At 35.0% G+C, this 22,318-nt stretch overlaps 1 pseudogene; it reads right to left on the minus strand.

Annotated features, from left to right (window-relative positions):
* Window positions 1-15,180: 15,180 nt before the first annotated feature.
* The window catches only part of LOC149553183 (uncharacterized), a 34,118-nt pseudogene continuing 26,980 nt past the window's right edge, over window positions 15,181-22,318 (minus strand).

Genomic DNA, 22,318 nt, shown 5'->3' on the forward strand with positions numbered 1-22,318 from the left:
ATGTGGAAACCCAATATGGGAAAAACCACCAAGTAACTAGCTACTAATTTTCACTCTTCTGAAGTGATCCATTTTAGGAGCCAACCTAGTTAAAGGTTACAAAACACACTATTAGGTGTGACCTTGTTAGAGGATTTTAATCACCCTAATAGGAGTGGCCTTGCTAGAGGTCTTTAGAACAATTCAATAGAACTATCACCTTGTTAGAGGATTTACAAATGGCTATTAGACCAAATCTATTAAGAGATTTAGGAGTCACTGCTACAATGGTGAGAAAGTAACAATGAAATGACCTGAATGAGATGCAACTAAATTGTTGATACAGATCGTTGTTCTACTTCACTAGATCCTTCCTGATCAAATAAAACTTTGTTGCTCCTCAAGGATATCTGACCATCCTTCAAAGTTTTGTCACACTTTCTTCAATCAATATAGTTGCATGCTTGCTCATTACACTTTAGAATTCTCAACTTGATCTTTCATATATACCTTTCAGATTATCAAGTCAGCTCATTTACAAGTTACAATTACCAATAATCATTACCTTAGTTGGCTATAATTATTACATCAAATAATTAAACTTTATTTCCCAAAATAACAAAATCCTTTATTGGCCAACCCTGCTCAGTAAACACTATTCTAGAATTGATTTCCTATGTTAACCAACAGAAGCCCAGTAAACACTGAATTTCCTTTGTTAACCATGTGAGCTCGGTTAACACTGACTTCTACCACAAAATTTTTTGATGCCCAAGTGAGCTCGGTAGAAACTATTTGCCAACTAATATGAAATTTGTGTAACATTAAAGACAACACAGAATTGGACAATTGTATCCAATAGGCCCTACCTAACAAAAAAAGGGGCAAAAACTGAAACCCATGCAATAAAATAAATAACCCACCAAAACTGTTGAAAGTGATGGCAAAGTAAAAAATCCCCAAGCCAAATCCAACAAGACTGGTCTCGTGAAAAACCAACACTCACAACTCCCAAAATGAACATAATTTGAATCCTTCAGAAGAGGATTCTCAAAAAACTCTCAAATTTTCTATTTCAAAAAGTGAGATGTCCAAAATAAAAATCTCTTTTCAATACTTATTCACTTTTTGAGTGAATAACCAATTAGGGCAATTAACCAATTAGACTAGTTAAGCTCTGAATTGACCCAAACGAAAATAGGTTATTCTCAATAATGGGAATTCACTTAAGGAAAAGCTGCCAAAAATTAAATCCAAAAAGATTTAAAGCCCAAAAACTCAAAATCATAGAAAATAACTAAATAACCTTTATAACAATGTAAACCTTAAAATGTACAGACATGCTCACTAGTCTAATCACATAATTTAGATGGTTTGGATTTACTAACCACCGAAAGATTTTAATTTAACATAATCAAATAAGGTTACATCAACCATACAGGGATGACATTGGTAAAATGTGAATAGCTAAATCTCTAACTCCATATTCCACTACCAGGGTTATAAATCTTGCACACTAAAACACACGATCAAGTGCAATTGCATATAATATAATAGCCAAAGTAATTAATGCATTAAATAACTAATTAATCCATTTACACCACTCATGTTCACATAAAGCATGAAGAACAAGAATGAAGTTAATCACCATAGCATAAAATCCATCTCATAACATAATCAGAGAATATGTCCCAATAAACCAAATAATCAAATATCATCATAGATCTACCATCATCTCAAAATAGCATCAACATGCACATCTGATAAACTAAATAGTATAGTAGTAAAGAATCTATGGTACTAAATCAAAGTATAACATTTGACCCCTGGGTCATCTCAAAGTATAAATAAAAATAAGAGTATCAAGTATCTCTTGAATCAAAATAGACAAGGTACAGACTGCAAACACAAGAGGCACTACATCCTCCCCCACTAGCATGGGCTTACTCTTGGAAGCCAGCAAAAAGTTATGGATACAATCCCCTTAGTCATGTAGCATCCTCCCAAGTCATAGAGGTCTCATCACTTGGGTCCCATTGGACCCTTACCTACTCGATGTCCCGACCTTGTAAGGTCAGCCTCTGCTATTGTAGGATATGAATGGGCTCTAAAGTAAGCTACCCATCCACTACCTACAAAGCATCCCAATCAAGAACATGGGTCACATCTGGAATATACTTTCTCAAAAAAAAAACATGAAAAACATCATGGATGCATGAAAGACTAGGTGGCAACACTAGTCAATAAGGAATAGGACCAACCCTCTTGAGGATCTCAAAAGTTATGACAAAACATGATGCCAACTTAGAGCCTTTCCCATAAAAAATGGGGCTCTTCCTCAGATGCACTCCTAAAAATACCCTGTCACCAATAGAAAAGTGACGATCCAACCTATGGGCATCTACATACTTCTTTTGCCTGTCTTAAGCATTAACCAAATGCTCCCTAATGTGAATAATCTACTACTCCATATCCTAGAGCATCTTTTGACCCAAAAGAACTCGGTCCTCTAAGCGATCCCAACTCAAAGGAGTACGACATGGACTACCGTACAAGGCCTAAAAAGGTGAAATACCAAGAGAGCTATGATACTTGTTGTTGTATGCAAACTCAACAAGGTACAAATAGTCCTCCCCCTTCACCTGCGTATCCATAACATACATGTGAAGCATATCCTCTAGAACTTGATTCATTCTCTCAATCTAACCATCAGTCTATAGGTGATAAGTCGAACTGAAATTGAGCTACGCCCAAAGCATGCTAGAGAGACATCCACAGTGTAGAATAAACATTGGATCTCTATTTGAAATGATCTGATGAGGGATCCCATGCAATTTTACAATATCCTCCAAGAAAACATGCACTACAAAAGAGGCTATGTAAGATGTTCTCATGGGTGAAAAGTATGCTACCTTAGACAACTTGTCCACTATCACCATGATACAATCATATCTTCATAATGACATAGGAAACCATGTGATAAAATCTATAGATATCTTACCCCATTTCCATTCTAGAATGGTATGTAGCTGCAAAAGACCTATCAAATGTTGATGTTCTTCCTTCACTCTCTAGCACTCAAGACATCTAGTAGAAAAATCAGCAACATCATGCCTCATCCCTACCCAAAAGTATAGTTGTTTGAGATCAACATGCATCCTTTTAATACCAGGATGTGTGGAATATGGTGCACAATGTACTTTCAAAAAAACCAACATATGAAGATCTCCCAACAAAGTCACATAGGTATGCCCCAAGTGTCATAGTAGTCCATTAGACTCAAGCATATAACCTAAATATCTCTCCTCAAGGGTATGCCCAGACTCGACTTCTGCCCTCACCTCCTGATACTAAGTGTCACTAGGAAAAGGCTCCAAGATACAACTTCACAAATTCACTCCCAATGACATCATAGATACCTCATATCACCTCCTACTCAAGGCATCTACAATGACATTATTATCCCCTTTAATGTAGTGAACATCAAAGTCATACTCACACAACAACTCCATCCAACGATGTTGTCGTGCATTCAGGTTTTGCTAAGTAAAGATGTACTGCAAGCTCCTATGGTTACTATGCAACTCAAACCTATGCCCCAAAATAAAATTCCTCCAATGAACAAGGGAATGCACTACAACCACGATTTCCAAATCATTAGTGGGGTAGTTAAGCTCATGGTCCTTGAGTTTCCTAGACTCATAAGAAATCACTAGACCATCCTACATCAACACTGCACCCATGCCTTCCAATGAAGCATTTGTACAAACCATGAAATCAACTATAAGATTAGGCACTGCAAGGACTAGTGTACTCGTCAAACACTCCTTAAGAGCATTAAATACTAACTTGCACTAGTCTGACCAAACATACTTCTTCCCTTTCCTGTGAAGAGAAGTGATGGGGTGTGCTACTCATGAGAAATCCTTCACAAAGCAATGGTAGTAACTTGCCAATCCCATGAAACTACGAACTTCCAAGACATTAGTGGGTATCAACCAATCCATGATAGCATGAATCTTCTCTGGATCCACTGTAATTCCATCACCTTTAATGATATGTCCCAAATACTTCACGTCAGACTGGAATAACCAACATTTACTCAAGTTGTCATATAGTTGACAGTCTGTCAAGCACTATAATACCTAACATAAATGAACTTCATGTTCCTCCATAGTCTTCAAATAAATCAATATGTCATCTAGAAATATAATGACACACTGATTGAGGTAAATGAAAAATAAATCATTCATCAAACTCATAAATACTAATGGTGCATTAGTTAACCCAAAGGGTACAGCCATGAATTCATAATGCCCATACCATGTACAAAAAGTTGTTCGATGAATATTAGCCTCTTGGATACAAAGATGATGGTATCATGACTTCAGATCAATCTTTGAGAACACTCATGCTCCCTTCATCTAATCTAACAAGTCATCTATCCTTGGCAAAGGATAAAGGTTTTTCATCATCACCTTGTTCAACTTCCAGTAGTTGATGCACAACTACAAAGAACCATCCTTCTTCTTCACAAAGATGGCTGGTGCACCCCATGGGGATACACTAGGATGAATATGGCCCTTGGTCAACAATTCCTTCAACTACAATCTAAGATCACTCAACTCATGAGTAGTCATGTGATAAGGAGCTTGAGAAATCAGCTCCACTTTTGGTACAAGATCAATTCAAAAATCAATGTCATACAATGGTGGCATACCCAGAATCTCATCAAGAAACACATCTGCATACTCACGAAGGAGTGGGTGATCATCAATTGTCACCATATAATTCTCAACTTCCTTGAGATCACTAATAGAAATAAGAAACAACTAACAACCCTTCTACACACTCTACTTTAGTTGATTAGCTGAGATCATCTGAAGTGAGATTGGTCTCAGGACTCCCAAGAGTTCCACCTACCCACATGTATCATTAACACATTGTACTATTTTACGATGACAATCAATATTTGCTTAATGGGTGGTTAACCAATCCATGCCCAACACAATGTCATACGATCTCAGATGTAGAATGCGTAGATCCACTATGTTGGTGAAGGTCCCCAAATTCAATCTACAACAACCAACCAAAGAATCTACAGCCACTTTGGAACCTGTGGCTAATTGGACCTACCACCTATCAAACTAATACACTACCACTAGCCCACATAGTTGAACAAGAGATGGTGAAATGAAAGAATTCGAAGCACCAAAGTCAAACAAAATTGAAGTTGAAATACCATGCAACATACCTGTAGCCTCGACTACTATACCCTGATGATCAGTTTGATGGTTGTCAACTGTCGTAAAGACTCTGTGATTCCTACTTGCATCTCCCATAGTAGGCTCAGATCTCACTGCACCCTTAACAAGTCCTAAAGATGGTTTGACTGAACAATAAAAAGATCTATGGCCAAGTTGGCTACAAGAATAAAAATTCCTAGAAAAGTTAGGTCCTATCCCATGACCACCCTATGTAGCACTACAATAAGGTGCACTACCCCTGCTAGAACTCTACTAAGCACTCTAAGGAGGATGGTTTTGCTAATATTTCTATCGTTGGTTTTGATTATCTCCTTTCTTACCTAAGGTACCAGATGATTGACCACCCTTGTTCCAATAACCCTTCTATCGATTATGATGAGAACCACCTTGAAAGGGTGTTGACTAGATCTGGGCCTTCCCTATGGACTAAGAGTATTGTGCATCCTATCCTAAAGGTTGTGCACTTTGGTTTTGAGAACCAAATTGACTAGTGAAACCCCTAGCCACATTGCTCTCTATGTTCCTTTCCTTCTCAATGGCAAGAGAAAGTGTCCTTGGCTAATGAGCATGGACATCTCTAATGATGGAGTCTCTGAGGCCCCTAATAAAATGTTGGGTGATGAGTCCATCATCATGCCTATAGCTTGAGTACTATTTTAGACCAAGAAACTTCCCCTCATACTAATCAATCATCATAAAGTCCTATTTAAGCTCATGGAATTCATCAATGTGAGATTCATGGTACTGTGGTGATAGAAATTTCTCTCTAAACCCTCCTTTAAGATCTCCCAAGTGAGATTTGTGACACTGATACCAAGCCTTTTTCTCTTTTAATCCCACCAAATGGAACCATGTTCCCTTAGCTGAGTGATCATGCATCACGCCTTCACATTGCTCCCACAAGGTAGTAGGGAGGAACAACCCATATCGAGCAACCATGTCTTAGCCTTGAGTCATATTCCCTAGCCATCAAACTTTGGTGGTTTGCACCTCTAAAGTTCCCACATCATCTCAATCTGAGTGAGATCATCATCATTCTAGCTACGACCCCTCCAACAGTTCCTTCTTCCACTAGGTGGTGTACAAGAATGTTTATGTTCACACTCTTCCTCCCTATTCTCTGATTGATGGGAATCTCCATGATGAGATCCCTCTTCTCGATCATAATCATGTTGGTACTCTTCAACATGAGGGCCCAACCAAGGAAGAATTTCTTGGAGCACTAGCATCAATGCCCCCATGGCATTTGGATTCACACTACCCTATTCTCCCTCTCCTTCCTAGTGTTCCTCTTCATGGTGTTCATTTCCACGGTTACCACTATAGGTACCACCACAACCACTAGGACTATGAAAATGAGGTATCTAACTGGAAACAACAAGATAATATCAGAACAATTAGATCATAAGCATATGAGACAAAATATGAACTAACAAGATATCAAACTAGTAATCATAATATAATAATACACCAACCAAAACAAAACCATAGTGGAAGCACAACATAGAGATCCCAATGTTGCAACATAGGCTCTGATACCAGAAGTAATACCCTACCTGGAGATCCTTGAAATAATGATGAAATACAAGCCAAGAATTTTTTTGAAAAAAACAAGTGTAAGTGCGCAAGACAACAACATACACAAATCACAAAGATCACAACAGAAGACTTAACCACCATCCTGGAAACTAATAGATTTGCTAATGCCACTACCTGAACAAGATGCACAATTGAATTTGAAACAAAACATATCAAATCCAGAATATGACAATAAGGATTGAAGAGAACTTAAGAGGGTACCCTAATCACCTCTCGAAAAGTTTGGGTCTTACTAAAAAGTGCTCGCTGCTAGCCCACACAGGTTTTTGCAATTTCTAGGCAATACTTTAAATCAGCACTAGGAGATACTTTATAGTATCATGGGACATTTCTAAAGAAGCAAGGTGACACTTCTAGAGATAGCGTGACACTACTCTTAAGAGTGTGTCATACTTTTCCAGTATCGTATGACTCTTCACCAAGGAGGGTGGAATACATTCTAGTATCGCATGACATTTCTTCTTAAGGGGTGTGATACTTTCTAGTATCACATGATAGAATCCTAATGGGAATGTGACATAAAATTTTGTCACCCAATGATGACACATGGTTGCTTAGGAAAAGCAAAAAAATAAAAAAAGCCAATAAAAGAGGTTAAATAGGGTGCAGAATCTCCACACTGAGGAGTACCAGATCCATAATTTGAGGCATGAACACTCAAACACATGACTAAAAGATGAAAACTACATCTAACCATCAACAAGCAAAAAAGGAAATGTATAGAAGGAAACATCACAGAGTACAAAAGCAGCATCATAGTAAATGGAAATAACATCATAATGAGCAGTACAAAAAAACTAAATGTGTGGTTCCTCCCAACCGTCAATGGCATCATAAGATCATCGTGGGCCATAGCCATCCCCCACACATAACATCCCAAGCCACCAAATAGATCATCGACACTTTCATAATAGGGACGTTGCTACTAAAACATGCTACAAAATAAGCATAAGGAAATCTAACATGCTAAAAGCAAAGCATAAGATAATCCTACAAGTAGATAACGTCACCTATCACATGTTAATCATCATAGTAAGGAAATGTGTCAATAAATAACACCATCTAAACATGATATAAAAGCATCTCATTGAAATCATAAATCACAAGAAAGCATACTCCAAAACCCAAAGTACCAAGTGAAAACAACCTGCAATGATCGTGCTAAAACAATAGATCATCTCTATACACCAGTCCCTAGCAGTGGTGAAGCTAGCTATGCCTCCCAACCATTTGGAACCTACAGGCCCACTCTTGCCATGATGATAGAGATAATGATCCAACTACAAACACACAAAACAAATGTCCATGGCTAACACATGCTAGACAGTATGATGACTAAAACCAAGACAAAAACAATTCATAAACTATAGGTCCTGATCAAACACTCAATGGGCTACTAAGTAGGGGTTGACATCATGGAGAGTCTCTTGGCATCGACAAGCCAAAGCTTGGATCGTGCATTTTGACTCCTCAATGGAAGGCCATGTACATACATTTTATTTTCTTAAGTTTTATTACCACCCAATGTTTTATTTAATTATCACTTTTTAAAAATTCACACCAACCCTATGGGACAAGGTCACTAGGCTATGAGATAGAAGCCCCCTACATATGCTACCCTACCCTACCCATGCTCATCCAATGATGAGTTCCTGTAGGCATGCAAATTCTCAACCCAACCCCAATGATCATAACTTTTGGAAGTACCATGGAATATCAGGACTCACAAGTCACCCAACAAGTGTACTCGCACATACTCATCTATGGTGCACCACTATCACAAAGGTCATAACACAAGGACTGAATGAGAACAAAAATAGAAAGTCACTCAACTAAAAACAAACTTAGGACGACGGATGCAACATGCATCCCAATGCAACATAAAAAGTGCAATAGTGGACTGATTGATATCCAAATGAATCATCCAAGTCCATGACCCACATTGTGACAAGAAAACCTAAGAAAATAGGATGGCATGCAAAATGAGGTAAAAATCCCAAAAAATTGGAAGATTCTGAAATTAAAACGCATTTGGCCTTTGCATGTAAAAACCCCACATAATGCAGATGAGTTTGGATTTACTAACCATCAAAAGGTTTTAAATAAGGTTATGTTGATCATACTAGGATTACATTGATAAAATATGAATAGTTGAATCACTAACTCCATAGGCCATTGCCAGGTATATAAATCCTACACACTAAAACACATGATCAAGTGCAATTGCATATAATATAATAGTCGAAGCAATGAATGCATTAAATAACTAATTAATCCATTTATACCACTCATGTTCACATAAAACATGAAGAACAAGAATGAAGTAAATCACCATAGCATAAAATCCATCTCATAACATAATTAGAGAATATGTCCCAATAAAATAGATAATTAGATATCATCATAGATCTATCATCATCTCAAAATAACATCAACATTCAAATATGATAAATTGAATAGTATAGCAGTAAAGCATCTATGGTACTGAATCAAGGTATAACATTTGACTCCCAGGTCATCTCAAAGTACAAATAACAATAAGATTATCAAGTATCTTTTGAATCAAAATAGACAAGGTATAGATTACAAACATGAGAGGCACTACACCAAAGGAACACCCAGCTATCCAAGCCACCTACAATAGTGAACATAGTGGAAAACAACACAAATAATAGCAACCAGAGGAGATAGAAGAGCCAAAATGTTTTGTAGATTCATCAAAATATCAAATACATGCCCAATTGTAAGGCCTTTTGGATTTTGACCAATATTATAATTCAAATCCAATCCACAGTGATAAACTTCGCATTCCCACTTTTTGTTTTTTCTCTTCCTACACTACTCCCCACTTAAGACTCCATGCAAGACCCCATTAAATACATGCATGGCTATAAGTTGGCTTGTTGCAGATGCCAACCAATTAAACCCTTACATTAAAAGCCAAAATAAGCTGCAAGTCAATTCTCAGCAAATACCTATCAAATTAAATGCAAAGGTTAGCTCCAACAAGAAACCACACAAAGACAACTCAATAAATGAAGGACCAAAAAAAATGTTGCAACATAGCAAACTTGGCAACTAAAGGAACTTGACAACCACTCTAAAGTTGGCAACCAAAGACAAATCAGAAACCAAAGGAACTAGGCAACAACTATGAACTTGGCGAACATGGAGAACACGGTAATGCAAGGCACTACAACTTGGTAGCAACTAAGAAATTGAACAAACATATAGGATAGCAATGCAACCCAGAATGCTCCTACATCAACTCTTAACTATCATCCTACCAAAGGGATTTGTAAAATACTTAATATAAATAGGTTATTTGTATTGCACATCAAAATAAATATGATGTGTTTTCTAAAAAACCTAGGAACTATTTTTTTGTGCATAGGGTTTGACCCACCTAATCTTATCCATTTTGTAAAAGTATAGTAGTTTAGAAAGTAGGTTTAGAGTATTGCAATTTTTATTTTTTACACATCTTATCATTTTGAGTGAATAACCCTCAAAAAGTAGCTTTTATCCTAACATGAACATGCACCACTGTATATGAAAGTGTGGCATATCAATATGTAGGTTTTTATTAGTACTAGCATTAGTGAAAAGAGTGCATGCATCATCTTTAAATGTATGTCTTTTTTTTTCACTTGATCATATGAAAGCCCATCCACAAAAATACAAGTCATATATCGCTTTATGAACCCTACTTTATAACTTATCTAGATATATCATTTATACTATTATCCATAGTTCCCATGGTTTTCATGAGGGATGAGTTGTGTTCCTAACTAGTGGATCTCAACCTACTCACTAATATGAAAATTATGGTTTTTTTTTCTATTAGGTTATTGATAAGATCATCATGTGTGGCATGTATGCAATCTACTAGAGGATACAATGAGTTATAAGGTGACAATGTTGTTGGACATAATTGATTAATTGTGTATTGCCTTTGATGTTACACAAATGTCATATCATTATCAGTCAGTATATGTCAAGCTCACTCGAGCAATGAAGATAGTTTTCTATGTCTACCAAGCATTCTTGTGGTTGCCTAGTTCAGAAGGTAGTATCTACCGAGTTCACTCAAGCATTGAAGGAAATTTTGTAGAAGATGAGTGTTAACTGGGCTCACTCGGTTAATCAAGGAAAGTTGGATGGAACTAGTGCTAATCGAGCTCACTCAGTTGCTAAAGGATCTTTGCAAGTTTGCAATGTTAACTGAGCTTCTATTGGTTAACATAGGAAATTTCTTCTAAGTTAGTGTCTACCGAACTGGGTCAGCTAATGAAGGATTTTCTTATTCTGGAATATTAAGCTTAATTGATTTATCTATTGGTTCTAGCCGACTAAGATGATAAATATTAGTTATTCTAAGTTGTATATGAGCCAACTTTGCAATATGAAAGATATGAGTATAAGGTCAAGTTGAGAATTTGAAAGTGTGCAAGTATGAAGATTTTATGAATGTATTGAAGATGAAGAAAGGAAGCACATTTGAAGGATAACCAGAATATCCTTGTGGAGTAGAAAATCTATATTTGATCAGGAAGGATCAAGTACAAGCCAGAATAGAGATCTATAATCAGCAATCCAGTTGCTTTCAAATCAGGTCATCTCATTGTTACTCTCTAACCATTGTAATAGTGATCTAATCTCTTAACAGAGTTGGCTTAATAGCTATTTGCAAATCCTCTAACAAGGTGGTAGTTCTACTGAATTGTCTTAAGACCTCTACCAAGGCCACTCCTAACAAGGTGATTAAATCCTTTACTAGGGTCACACCTAATAGTTTGTTTTGTAACCTTTAATAGGGTTGGCTCCTAATAGGGCTCACTTCAGAAGAGTGAAAATAGTAACCAGTTACAATTGGTAGTTTTTCCCAAATTGGGTTTCCACATTAAATCCTTGTGTCAAATGTGTTCATGCTATTTTCCTTATGTGTTTGCAACTAAGTGAAAGTAAAGGTAGTCACAGATAACATCTAAAGTTTGCATGTTAAGAATTTACTGAGCACATTTAGTAATTATTGAGTTTCAACATTTTATGTATAATTACCACATTTCAGTAGTGTTTTGTTTTTAGATTGTATTTTTGTACTAACATCTAAGGGATCTAGGATTTCTTTTAGTAGTAACTAATTCACCCCTCCCCTCTCAGTTACTCTTCTTATATTTCCAACAATTGGTATCAGAGCTTTTGGTGATTGCAGAGAAGGTTTCAAGGACTTAAGCTAAAGATCAAGATGTCTTACAAAAGAGAGATCCCTAAGCTAAATAGAGACAATTTTGTAGCATGGCAATGACTTATGAGGTTACATTTGGCTACCATCAGTGATTTAGGGTGCAAATATCTTGATACTAAATACAAGACTCCCACTAGAACATTATCTATTCAAGATATTGCTATAAAGATGAATCATAACATCATGGTGATTGATATTGCATCTGCTCTTAGTTATGTTGAATTTGATGAAGTTAAAGACTACAAAATAGCTCATGAGATGTGGATCAAACTAAAAGACATATATGGAGGAGATGACAATGTAAGAAGAGCTAAGGCTGAAAGTCTTAGAGGTCATTTTGATCAAATGAAAATGAGAGAAGATGAAAATATTACAAAATATGTGGAAAGAATCAAAGCAAGTGTAAGTGCAATCAAAGCATCTAGAGGAGACATTGAAGAGAAAATAGTTGTAAGAAAGGTACTTATAACTCTTCTTCTTATTTATGTAATTAGAGTGTCTGTTATTCAAGAGATGAGATGTGATCCAAATAATAAAATATGTTTGAATGCTCTAGTTGGAAGATTGATAGCTTTTGAGTTGGATAACCATGAGAACTATGTCTCTAGTTCCAAAGGTTATTGAGTCTACTTTTAAAGCTAAACTCTCACTCAAAGAAAAGGCTAAGAAATCAAAGTCCAGTCAATTAGGAAGTGAAGAAGAAGAATCATAAGAAAGTTTAGATAGTGATCTTGAAGTTGTTGAAGCCCTACTTGCAAGGAATTATTCCAAGGGTAGAGGAAAGTATAAAGGTAAAGGTCCTCTTATATGATTTTCTTGTGAAGAAATTGGTCACATTGCTACAAGGTGTCCAAACAAAGAAATCAAAGATGAAAATAAAAGCAATAATCACAAAGGCAAGAACGATTCCAAAAACTACAAGAACTATAAGGACAAAGGTAAGAAATATTGTTTTATAGCTAAAGATTCTGATAATAGTGAAGATGAAATGGTATATATTGCTATGAAAGATGAATCTGATGATGGAGATAAGATGCCGTTTATCTCTCATGTTAGAAAAAATGATATATGGATTAATGATAGTGGATGTTCACATCATATAACTAGAGACAAAACAAAATTTGAGCACATGGAATATTATAATGGAGGTAGTGTGAGATTTGGAAACAATGAACCTTGTAACATAAAAGGAAAAGGATGTATTCCATTGATAAAAGAACTTGTATGTGACAATGCTTATTGGGTTGAAGGACAAAAGCATAATCTACTAAGTTTGGCATAGTTGAATAACATTGGATTCAAGGTAGAATTCATGAATGGACAGGCCAAACTACTGGATGGAAAAGGAAATCAGGTTGGATCTGGCAAGTAAACAAAAGGTAATCTATTTTATCTTGATCTCAGTGATTGTTCATGTTTTATTGCTCAAGTAGAAGAAATTTGGTTATGGCACAAAAGGTTGTGTCATGTAAACTTTGATAATCTAGTTAAAATAAGCAAACATAGAAGAGCAAGAGGTATTCCTAGTTTGAAGAAGCCTGATATGGGTATATGCAAGAATTGCCAAATTAGTAAGATGGGAAAGACTAGTTTCAAAAGCAAAAACTATCAGTCAAAAGAAGTCTTAGAAATTGTTCATACAGACTTATATGGACCTATTGGAATAGACAGTTATAGTGGAGAAAAAAATTTCATTCTTTTTGTTGATGATTGTTCTAGAATGATGATTGTAATGTATCTAAAAGAAAAATTAGAAGCCTTTCAAAAATTCAACTGGTATCTAGCAAGAGTAGAAAAAGAAACTAGAAAGAGGTTGAAATGTTTAAGATCAGATAGAGGTGGTGAATTCATCTCTAATGAATTCAAGAATTTCTGCATTGAAAGAGGAATTAAAAGACAAGTATCAGCTCCTGGTACACCATAGCAGAATAATATAGCCAAAAGGAGAAATAGATCTATCATGGATTGTGCAAGAACCCTGATGATTTGAAAGTGTGCAAGTATGAAGATGCTATGAATGTATTGAAGATGAAGAAAGGAAACAAGTTTGAAGGATAAGCAGAATATTCTTGTGGAGCAAAAAAGCTATATTCAATCAAAAAGGATCAAGTACAAGCCATAACAGAGATCTATAATCAGAAATTCAATTGCATTCAAATTATTTCATCTCATTGTTACTCTCTAGCCATTGTAGCAGTGATCTAAATCTCCTAACAAAGTTGGTTTAACAGCTATTTGTAAATCCTCTAACAAGGTGGTAGTTCTATTGAATTGTCTTAAGACCTCTAACAAGGCCACTCCTAATAGGGTGATTAAATCCTTTAATAGGGTCACACCTAATAGTGTGTTTTGTAACCTTTAATATGGTTGGCTCCTAACAGGGATCACTTCAAAAGAGTGAAAATAGTAACTAGCTACAATTGGTCATTCTTCCCAAATTGGGTTTCCACGTTAAATCCTAGTGTCAAATGTGTTCATGCTATTTTCTTTATGTGTTTGCAACTAAGTTAAAGTAAAGGTTATCATAGATAACATCTAAATTTTTCACATTAAGCATTTACCAAGCACATTTAGTAATTACCAAGTTATAACATTTTATGTATAATTACCAAGTTTCAGTAGTATTCAGTTTTCATATTGTATTTTTGTACTGAAATCTAAGGGATCTGGGATTTATTTTAGTAGTAACTAATTCACCCCTCCCTTCTTAGTTACTCCTCTTGTATTTCCAATAGATGTTTCCTCACAAACAATATTTTGAGGTTTTTATGGTTGTGGAGCATGTGTGGGCTTTTCTTGTGTTGGTTGTGTAGGAAGATGTATTTGTTGACTCTTACTTTTTTAAGATTGTGTGTAGAATTTGGTAGCTAATTAATAAAATAAAACTTAAATCAAACCCTGCCTTAATCAAAATGCAAAACAAAAATATCAAAATATTGAAATCTTACCTTCTTGACATAGTGGCATTATTGGAATGTTTTATAAAATCAAAAAAAAGGTCATTTGAAGAAAAAACATGCCTGGTTATGAGGTTATTTAGATTTTTTTTGTTGTTCAATGATATTGGGTGTAAAAATTGGGACAAACTCACAATGTCCAAACAAATGCATTTTTTTCATAACATGTATACATTATTAGATTCAAAGCCATGGACGATGCAACAGATCGATACTTCCACAAATTAATTTCATCCTTTGGCTTATGATCTTTACTTTCCATTATTAAAGGCCCTGAATAAAGCACCAAAGGTTGAATTTTTGCATCATTCGTCTCATCACTAGATCCTTCTTCCAATTTCAGTAAATCTTTCCACACATTTCCTAGTTTATCGCAATTACAACTGGAGTCAAACTATTTCATCTGACTGACTGAGGGAGAATTCTTTACATCAGGCTCTCGAGAACCACAAAATGTTGTTTACATCACTTTCTTGCCAAAGAAGAGTCTTTTTAGCTTTCAAAGATTCCCACCATGAGGAGGCATAAATTATAGGGTTTTCATTTCTAATGGTTGTGGGGGTTGGTCGTGAGACTTCCTTTGGTAGTGCTTCTCCTTGTAGGCATTTCTTCTTCTTCACTTGTCTAATACACAAGACTTTGGGAGAAGTAGGCTCCTAAGATTCGAACCCTTGATCATTCTTATTTTCCATGGCTTCCCTAGGAATTAAAGAAATATGACATTTGATACTACCTGGTCTACCAATCCTATAAGGATTAAATTCTCTCCCAAGACTAATTGGAACCATCTGATACACAAAAATGATCGACAAGGTCTTTGGCATATTGGCCAGCATAGGGTTTGAACTTGAATGCTACACTGCCCTTAAGAATCTTGATCTCAAATGTGACTCATCGAAATCTTTGAATTTTTTCTTCTAACATATTCTCACTATCATCAATATTTCAAGAAGTCTTGTCATCAAAGGTATGACATACTCATCTAAACAACTCTAGCTAGTGTTGATATTTCAATGTTTCATACTAGTTGTTTGACACTGCCCTATGACATAGATGGGAATGATTTTTGATAGAGTGGTCCATCAATAAATTGGCAGGCATAGAGTTTGTCAAAATTTTGACAAATTTATAGCAATGTCATTTTTTGACATTTAAGCATTGAATGTTCGACCACCCCATGTTGAAAATTAGGTCCAAATTTACTAGTGGCCAAATAAATCTCTTAAAGTTGTCCCATCATCTATATGATCATAATAGACTAGATCCCCCACCATAGGGATCTTGAGAATCTTGTATACATCCTTGGGGGTCATTGTCATCTCCCCAAGGAACATGTGAAAAGTGTTGTTATCTGAGTGCCACCACTCAGACACAGCTATCAATAATCCTCAGTTCACTCAGAACTAAGGCATCTAAAGAAGATACGTGAATCTGCATCTATCAATAACCTAATGCTAAGCAACTAACAATTTACCTAGGGACTCCAATGGCCATGGATATAATCCTTGAACCATGAGCTTCTATCCACATACCTATTTCATCAAACAATTGAATAATGACATCATTTTTTTTCATTACAAGTGATCATCCTACATCAATAAAAAAATATCTACCTATCCAGGTAATGGTTCTATCCAGAACTTGTTGTCTGCCCCAATCTATATCTTGAGGTGGACATGTTATTTTTCCCTACTTTGTATCCTAAGAGAGGAAGAACATTTTTCTATCTATCCAACATACTTGATTGATCCTACATATCACTTCGTGATAACACTACTTTCTTTCTTAGGGTATGGTATGCACATGTTTAAGGGTTGACATCAACATTCTTGTTAACCATTTGGAATTAGAATCTTATCTCATCATATGATCGTACACTCATAATGATCACATTTACCCATCTGGACCCTTCACTATTTGACAAACCTTGCATTCACCAAATGCACTATTAAATGCAACAAATGCGCTACAAGGTTAGTACATGCTATTCCATACATTGTATGCACTATGAAAATCAAAATCAATAAAGGTTTAATCATTTGCATTATTTCATCACATGGATACACTATAGGCAACATAAGCACTACTAAATTAATCATATGTGCTATTACACAAATTAGATGCACTATCAGAATTGAAAGTGCTCTATAGTTCCTCGTATCCATCAAATGAATGTGCTATAAAAGGAAAAAGCACTATGAAAAATTGCATATGCACTACAGAAACCCTATCAAACTTATCTGTATTCATGGCCTTAGACTAAAGCATCCTCAATTGTATAAGTGTTATTCTATCGGTTATGTGTGCAATGAAACACTTCATATGTGCTAGAACACTTAAAAGTGCCATGGAAATATGCATATGCACTACTATTTTCCTATATGCATTGTTATACTATCTCACAACATCCTTAAACGCATTATTTTGCACTATAATTATGCTATGACATGCCACATATGTGCTAGAAGAATTTAATTGCCCTACAAAATCACTAAATGTACTAAAAGGTGCAAAACATGCATTTACTGATTCAAATCATGTAAAAATCCAAAAAATCATGCAAAACTAACAATAATTGAAATCACAAAGGTTCTCGATGACTTACTAGGGCTCCATAGTTAGTTGCACACTCGAATTTATGGCCCCTCTCAAATTTGTTCTCTTGTAATGGGACAACCATCTTTGATAGATTAGAGCTCAAGGGGAGAAGAGTGAAAGAGGACTATAAAAATGAAAAAGGTAAAAGGTCTTTTGACCTATTTAACCTTCACTGGGGACATTTTATGGCATATCTTAAACATTGTTCCTCCTATTTAATGCCTTTTGGCCCATTTTCTCGACCTGGGTATTATTTCATTCGTTTCAAAAATATAGGTATGCCCCAATTTATGTACAAACCTTGTCACCAACATTTTTTAGAAATAAAATTGGAATCTCCATATATTGCCAATCAATTTTTCCAATTTAATTTCTAAGGGGGCAACATACTTATATCAAATCAAGGCACCCTAGCCAAATTGTAGCATCAATCAAACAAACTAAGGTATCCAAGAGAACTATTCTAAACAAAGGATTTTAAACATCTCAATATCAAAATCAGACATCGTATCAACTTCAAATCAATAAAACATTAGCAATCAGACATCAAATCATTAATAATCAAGCATCATACCAACGTTAAATCAAAAAAAATCAGTAATCAAACATTCAATCATTAAAATTTGGCTAAAAATCAAGAAATTAAGACATTCTTTGAACTAATATACTTTGCATATTAGCTCAAAGACACCCTAAAATTGATAAAGACCTAAAATAATGGGAATTTTGATCAAACAATGAAAACTAAAGAAAAAAGTAGATAAATGAGGAAAAATGGTCTTTCAAATCAATCACAATATCAAGTCATTTGAGTGGTCAAGTAATTAATCACCTAAACCCTTGATCAATTTCAAAAAGATCAAAATCACTTTTAAAAAGAGGAAACCAAATTCATAAAACCAGAAAATGAAATTTTAAAAAAAAAAGGTAAAGACAAAAGTTGAAAATAAATGCAACATTTAATAAACCAACTAAAGTCATGTATCCTCTCAAAAGTGAAATCCACCTTTTTTGAATTTAAAACAATTGAAAATCCCTATTTATCCTTGCAAACTAAGCCTGTTGGATTGTTCCTCTTGGGGTTTTGTCAGATATTTTCAATTTCACTCTTACCCTCAATGAAAGATAAAACTCCTTATTTTTATACCAACCACCTTCTAAAATCCTATAAATAGAAGGGAAAATAAAGAGAAAATGGACCCAAGTATTATGCATCTATACTATAGGCATATTAGAGCTATTATTTTTTATCATTCATTTGGCATCATTTTTAATGTCCTAATCTTGTTAGCATCTCAGTAGAGTTCTTAGCCTTGACATTCTTTGAAGGCTAAGTGGAGAAATAAGGAGAAATTGATTAAATTAATTTCTTATAAAGTCATTAAATAAATTAAAATTAAAAGATGAATTTATATATTATTAATTTAATTAAAAGAGACTAAAGTTAAATAAATTAATTAAAAGAATCTTTTAGGAGGAATTTAATATTATTTTATTTCTTCTAGAAGGAGGTCTATCTATTGGAGGAAAAGAATAAATAGGGAGGGAAGCTTCATTGTTGAGCATCAAATGTGTTGTCATCTACTCTTTCAGATAACTTGTGGAGCCAAGGGTTTTTGCAGTTGTTACATTGATCATTGGGAATGAACACACCCATTGATTTGCATAACTGAGGTGGTGAAATATCTTCTAAAGGGTTGTGATGGTTGGAGAAGACAAAATAGTCTTTTCATTGTGCTGAATTTGTGGCCTAGGGCCAGATTTGTGGAGATGGAATAAGTTGGATTTTTCTACTGTACAATTGCTACAGTATCATTGCTACAATAACTTTTCTATACTAACACTGCTACAGTATCATTGCTACAGAGTACTGCTATAGTGATGTTGCTATAGTGTCTCTACTATAGTTATTTGCTACAGTGATTTTCTACAGGAAAATTCATATTTCGGGAGCAATTCCAAGTTTTTATCTACTAAATTTTGCATTGTTTAAGAGTTGATATTTAGGGCATTGGTAGGGTTTGTAAAAAAATTTGTAATATGATTTATATCAAAGTTTTATTAGAATTTGTTGCCATAATGTCTTATTGATATAGATGCATATTTTACAATTTTTTATCAATATTATACACAAACAATTGCATCTTCATTTTTAGATATTTGGTGTGTACTTTGCAAGCATATTTATTAAAGTTTGGTATTTAGAAAGTAATCAAAATTTAGATATGCAATATATCTCTTGTTTGCAAAGTGTTTGACAAAATGTCAAATAAGTTAATTAGAGAAGAATTTGTGTTTCATGAAGTTATAACCTATTGGGGTTATTACATTGGTATCAAAGCTTGCTTGCAAAGTGTTTGACAAAATGTCAAACAATTGAATTAAAGAACAATTTGGTGTTTCTTGAGGCTACAATTGGTTGAGGTTATTATCTAAAGCCTGCCATCCTAAAGGTTTAGCAATCACATGCAGCCACCTAGGGTTGGCTCTCATAGATTTTACACTCGCAGGAAATCTTTGTTTAATAGGGAACAATATTTTGACAAGATGCCAAACACCATGGGTGATAGGAAAGAATGGAGTCCACCAAGAGACAATAAGAGTGAGGATCAAGAAACAAGGGAAATTTTCAAAGAAATGGTCACATGATAAGAGTGGATGGCTCAGGCTTTGCAAGCACTCACCACCATGGTTGAGTGCATGATCCACAAGACAAATGAAATCAAGAACAAGGGGATAATAGGAGTGCAATGGGAACACCTAGAGCTCATAGAACTCTTTCTAGAATAGTAGGTAGGCCCACACATCCTACCTTTGTTAGAGAGGAACTAGTACAAGAGCCATTAGAGGAAGCTAAGGATGGGACATTTGTAGATATCTTTATGGCTGCTAATGATGAATGGGAATTATTGGCACTGTAGGTATGGGAGAGAATTACATTTGAGAGGCTTGTGAACCAAAGAAGAGAACACTACCATGTAGTTAGACAAAATAGGAGACATTATGGTGAGGATAATTGTAGGGTTTCATAATAGATAAAGATAATCATGCCATTGTCTTCCACAAGGATACTATATCTATTCTAAAGACTACCTATTCCATCATGAAATACACTTGAATTTTCAACCCATGGATGTAGGACTTGAAATAGATCAGCACAGTATGTGCACTAAGTGCATTTAAGAATCTTAACACCTATGCTGCAGGAAAGTAAAATGCATGAATGGAATCTAGATACTACTGTGATAAAATAGTAAACACACTTGGACTAACAATAGATAACTACAGAAAGCTTTGGAAAATGAATCTAAACTAGTTAACAACTCAAAACATCCACCATGACCACTTTCTACAAGTGCTGCAAGAACTTTCACAGTAACAATTTTACAAGACTAATACAATAAAACTATCTTGAAAATAGGAAATTGCAAGGAATGAATCTACTCTACCTAAATCTATTCCACCTCCCAAGTGGGCCCCCTTGGTTGGTTTCAACTAACTAATAACACAACAAGTATTCCAAAATTACTTTTTCATTAAAATCGTTCTTTGATTACATCAACTGAATAATTCATGAAGAACAGAAAAAGAGTAACTTTTGAATCTTAAATCAAAATTGTATATTTTCTCATTATTAACTTACCATGATGATCCAAATCCATTATATAGAGGATTGGATACTTATTAAAAACATGACATGAAAGTCTTAAACAAGCATCACCAGAAAAGAAGGTGGAAGATCAACCATGACATGGTACATTTATTACTAAGGAACAAAATAACAACTTGCAAAAAAATATAGAAAGTTGGGTCTTCCTAGATTTTATGGAATAGTAACCCCTCTATAGGTGTAGCTTATCCATAGGAACTAAACTACGCTTTCCTTTCCATGATCGGTCTCCATCATTCCTCTTCCTTTCATGCAGTAATCACCACCCTTTGCATCACTCTTCATTTCTTAAAAGTTAGAAACATTTGGAACACATATGAAAGGTAACATTCCTACTTTTATTCAGATATTAGAACATAGCTTAAAATATTTATATGAAATATTGCATTCTATGTATAATATTAAACAAAGTATGTCATATACACTACCCATAGGTTTTGTAAGTCCTAGCTATCTCTGGCATAAGTTCACAAGATATTTACACAAATGTTTTGGAAATGTTTTTGACAAAGCACAAAGAGTAAGTCCAAACTATAAAAACTATATCAAAATTAAGACATTAATATGTCTCATCATATGCCCCCCACTATTCAAATGCTTTTCCTCAAGCATTGTACTTCTTTTCCATAGATCTAAAGTCTCCCACTATAGTTTTCCCTTGCTTCCCACTTCTAAAAGTGTAGAAGAATCCTCTAGTGTACTTCCAATGTTCACTCAAGTGTTCCTTAACCAATGGATCTAGTCTGGTAGCATTATTATCATAAAGATGCCAAAGAAGGGTAGGAGGCTGAAAAGTCAATGGCATCCATAGTTCCTTTCTAATTTTTCTTCCTAGTTGTATATACTTGGCCACCCTATTAACAGTTGCCTCATAATTGACTAGGCCATGTGGTTCTACCTTTTTGAAAGCTTTTAGAAATCAATCCCATCAATTCCTAAGCCCCACAATAGCTCTTTGTTGTGTAAAGTTTGGAAGTGTTTGGTACTCTCTATAAACCTT

This window comes from Cupressus sempervirens, chromosome 6 (genome assembly GCF_028749045.1).
Source record: "Cupressus sempervirens isolate cs-2001-9-10 chromosome 6, ASM2874904v1, whole genome shotgun sequence".
Taxonomy (NCBI): domain Eukaryota; kingdom Viridiplantae; phylum Streptophyta; class Pinopsida; order Cupressales; family Cupressaceae; genus Cupressus; species Cupressus sempervirens.